This window comes from Quercus suber, unplaced genomic scaffold (assembly GCF_002906115.3).
Source record: "Quercus suber isolate HL8 unplaced genomic scaffold, Cork oak 2.0 scaffold_467, whole genome shotgun sequence".
In the NCBI taxonomy this organism is placed as follows: domain Eukaryota; kingdom Viridiplantae; phylum Streptophyta; class Magnoliopsida; order Fagales; family Fagaceae; genus Quercus; species Quercus suber.
In genome coordinates, this window is record NW_027069918.1 from 246,680 (window position 1) to 251,422 (window position 4,743).

A 4,743-nucleotide genomic window follows, 5' to 3' on the forward strand; every position below is an offset into this window, starting at 1 on the left:
CAGTTAGATTTGGGAATGAGAAGGGAATTTTTACAAGTGAATTTTTACACACTATGCAAAGTATTTAAACAAAACAATCACATTACATTTATAATGTCATCATTGCAGCATATAAAACACAACAAAATTCTCATCTTTATTATTAAATTTACTACTTTTCAGTAATTTTCAAACAATGCACTTTGCCAATAGACACGGACAAAAATCATCTTTCATCATCATCATCCAAAAATCTCTACTTGAAGCTAAAATTCTTGAACCAAGAAACACAGAGATCATAGGAAACTGTAAATGAGTACGACCCATATAAACAAGAAACTGTAACTGAATCAGGAAGACGTAGGTAACCTTTCATTGGAGTTGGAGTTGTTTATAGCATTTAGGCACACAAAATACGCACACAAAATACCCACACACAACAAAAAATTACTTCATACCTGTAATCCAGATGACTTTTTCTAAACCAACAAGATGCATGCAAGGCTAATCTAGATCAGTTGTGATACACAAAACAAGAGAAAAAGAACATCAATGTACCTGTAATCAACGCCGGCGGTGAGGATTCGACGGAAGCACCAGGGAGAGTGAGAGGGTCAGGGAAAGTGTAGAGGGAGAGTGAGACTAACAGGGAAAGTGTAGAGGGAGAGTAAGACTAACGGAGAGTGAGACGTTGAGGCAAAGTACAGGAAAGAGTGATGGCAGAGCGAGGGAGAGTATACAGGAGAGACTTTACAATTTCTGAGACGTTGGGGTTTGAAATGGTTAAGGAAAACAGTTTCAGAAAACTCAATTTACAAGTTACCGAGTTATGTTTGCATACACGATTAATTGAAAAAAGCCACGTGTCTGCCAGGATGGCAGAAAGCTCACACAAAACTCGACTATAGGAAGATCGAGTTTTTCAATAAATATCGACTTTGCTATTGTTGAGTTACAAAACAGTGGCATTCCCCTAATTAGTTTGGAAAAGAGGGCAAACACCTGCTATTTTTGCCCAAACAGGGCATTTACCAATTTTGTCCACTAATCTTGTGCAAAAATATAGATGATAAAAATTCTAGAATAGAAAGGGAATACCCAAACTAATTTGATATTTGAATGATGGATGGCTGGAATATAATATAAAATGATAATTTAACCAAACACTTAATAAATAAAGGAGATAAATGACTCACCATTCTATGAGATACAGAAACACCACTAAAAGAGATACAAAACCCTAACTCACCACCCAAGGAATCCACCAATGGAATAAAAGTTTAAAAGAAAAAATCCATTTTCTGAAGCACAAAGGCAATATAATTTGAAAATACACTCTAATTTTATTTATTTATGTAAAAAGACTTATATAAAGCTTAGAAAAACTTTTTAAGCATAGGAAAATGAAAATAGTAATTAAAACATTAAATTTTGCAAGACCAAAGTCAAACTTGACTCAGGAACTAGAAACACAATAAAAGACTTAAAACATAAAGTCTGATAATTCCCTAGGAATTACTAATTAAGGCTATTTGACTTATTTGGAAACTATAAATTATTAATGATATTTTTTGGAGGAAAAACTCTCAAAATAATTGGTTGCACTTCTAGCCTTAAGTAAAACAATCTGGCCCAAACTTAGCATCAAATTGGGTTTATTGGAACTTGGGACACTCCAATGTCAAACTCCCTTGGTTGAAAAGGACTTGCCTCGAAGTCCACCTGGTCTTCTTGATCTTCATAGAAATGAGAAAGATCAGAAGCATTGATGGTTGGTGAAATACCTTAATCCCTTGGTAGCTCAATCTTGTAAGCGTTCTCACCAATCCATTGCAGCACCTTGAAAGGCCCATCAGCTCGAGGCTACAACTTAGAACTTAGAAGATCTTTTAGAGGGAAATCTTTCCTTCCTAAGACGAATCCAAACCAAGTCACCTTCCTTGAAAGCTACTAGTTTCTGATACTTATTTGCTTGCTTGCAATACTTCTTGTTTTGCATCCCAATTTTATTTCGAACATGTTCACAAACATTTTAAAAAAAATCAATACAAAAAAAAAAAAAAAAAAATAATGTCATCATTGCAGCATATAAAACACAACAAAATTCTCATCTTTATTATTAAATTTACTACTTTTCAGTAATTTTCAAACAATGCACTTTGCCAACAGACACGGACAAAAATCATCTTTCACCATCATCATCCAAAAATCTCTACTTGAAGCTAAAATTCTTGAACCAAGAAACACAGAGATCACAGGAAACTATAAATGAGCACGACCCATATAAACAGGAAACTGTAACTGAATCAGGAAGACGTAGGTAGCCATTCATTGGAGTTGGAGTTGTTTATAGCATTCAAGCACACAAAATACACACACAAGATTGAAAGCCCAAAATACGCACACAAAATACCCACACATAACAAAAAATTGCTTCTTACTTGCAATCCAGATGACTTTTTTTAAACCAACAAGATACATGCAAGGCTAATCTAGATCAGTTGTGATACACAAAACAAGAGAAAGAGAACATCAACGTACCTATAATCAACGCTAGCGGTGAGGATTTGACGGAACCACTAGGGAGAGTGAGAGGGTCAGGGAAAGTGTAGAGGGAGATTGAGACTAACAGGGAAAGTGTAGAGGGAGAGTAAGACTAACGGAGAGTGAGACGTTGAGGCAGAGTATAGGAAAGAGTGATGGCAGAGCGAGGGAGAGTATACAGGAGAGACCGAACAATTTCTGAGACGTTGGGGTTTGAAATGGTTAAGGAAAACAGTTTCAGAAAACTCGATTTACAAGTTACCGAGTTATGTTTGCATACACGACAATTTTTTTAATTGGAAAAAACCACGTGTCTGCCAGGATGACAGAAAGCTCATACAAAACTCGACTATAGGAAGATCGATTTTTTCAATAAATATCGACTTTGCTATTGTCGAGTTACAAAACAGGGGCATCTCCCTAATTAGTTTGGGAAAGGGGGCAAACAGCTGCTATTTTTGCCCAAACAGGGAATTTACCAATTTTGTCCGGTAATCTACTATCTGGTCGGTTTTAGTTTTTATATGAATTTGCTTGAATTTACTTAGTTTCTGTTTTAACAAACACTACAATGTCATTTACTAACGTATAATTAAGTATTGTAATTTTAGTAAACTTAAAAGCTCAAAATCATATGAAAATAAAAGTCTAAAATAAAAATTGTAACTTCTAAATTTGTGTGAAATTTATTTCAATTACTTTACTTTATTTTCATTCAATTGAATCTTTGAAGTTTCAAATTTGTTATATTTAGATTTTTTTGTCAAAATTTGTTAAAAATTTGCCATTAAAAAAAATATATTACTTTCATATGAAAAAAAATTATAAAATTAATAAAAGTATTTTATAGATTTTTATGTGATAATTTTTTCAAAATTTTTTCTCCATTAGTTAATTGCATATTTAATGAAATTTTTTTAATAGAATTGGACAAAAGGTCTGAATTAATTAAATTTAAAACTTAAAAGACTTAATTAAATAAAAGTAAAACTAGATGGCTAAAATGAATTTCAATTAAACGTAGAAAGTATAATTTACATTTTAACCAAAATAAAAATTTAGAAATTAACCAACTTGTCCGGCTGTACTAGTTATTGATAGTCAAAATAGTTGTTTTTACTTTCTATGCAAGATGTTAAAGAAAAAGCCACTTTCTAAACATACCGGGCGCACGATGATAGTAGTTCTATCTGAACTTTATATGTGAACATCCTCAATAAAATTGCCAAATTGACTAAAAAGTCAATTTAGCAATGCTGGATTTTAAAGAAAAAGCCACTTTTTGAATATACGGGGCACATGATAATAGTTGCTCTATCCGAACTTTATATGTGAGCATCCTCGATCAATAAGATTGCTAAATTGATTTTTAGTCAATTTAGCAACCAATATCCTAAAAACTTCTAAAACAGAGAAAGGAAAGTTATAATAATTTAAGTTTGAGTTACAGTAAGCCCCTACCTTAAAACTAAAAACAAAAAATAGTTTCTTATTTTTTAATGTGAGGTGTTAAAAAAATTATATTTTAATGTATTTATAGTAGTGGTTGTTGTTTATTATATTGAATATATTATTTTATTATGTTGTTTATATTATTTTAATGTGTTAAATATTAAAATAAAACCTTTGATATTTGATGTACTATAAAGCAAGGGAGTCAATACCGTACTGGAGGTTGTACCGGTTTGCCCAGCAGTACGGTATATTTCGGATACCGGTCAATACCGGTGTACCGTTTCGGGTTTACCGCTATTTTTTATATTTTAAAATAAATATATATATGTATGTGTGTGTATATATATATTATAATAAATATAAAAGTTTACCATAAAATATTTCCTCAATTCAAAACTAATTATTCATAATTTTAGACTTTAGTATCAATTAAAAGAAAAAAAAAAACACACACACACACACACACAATATAAAAAATAGAAAGTTTAAAAGTTACCATTGCATTCTAAGAAAACAAATAATACTAATAAGTTAATGCAAATAAGTTATCATTCTACCCTAACAAAAATTCAAAAATTACAAAACTTAAAAAAAAAAAAAAAAAAAACTTTTTTCTATACCGGCCGGTACGCCCGGTACCGGCCGGTATTGCCCGAAATTGGCCGGTATGGCCGGTACATGGCCGGTACGGCCAGTATTTAAACCGGTACGAAACGTTAACGTTTCGATACCGGTATGCAACCGGTACGGTACGTACCGGCCGGT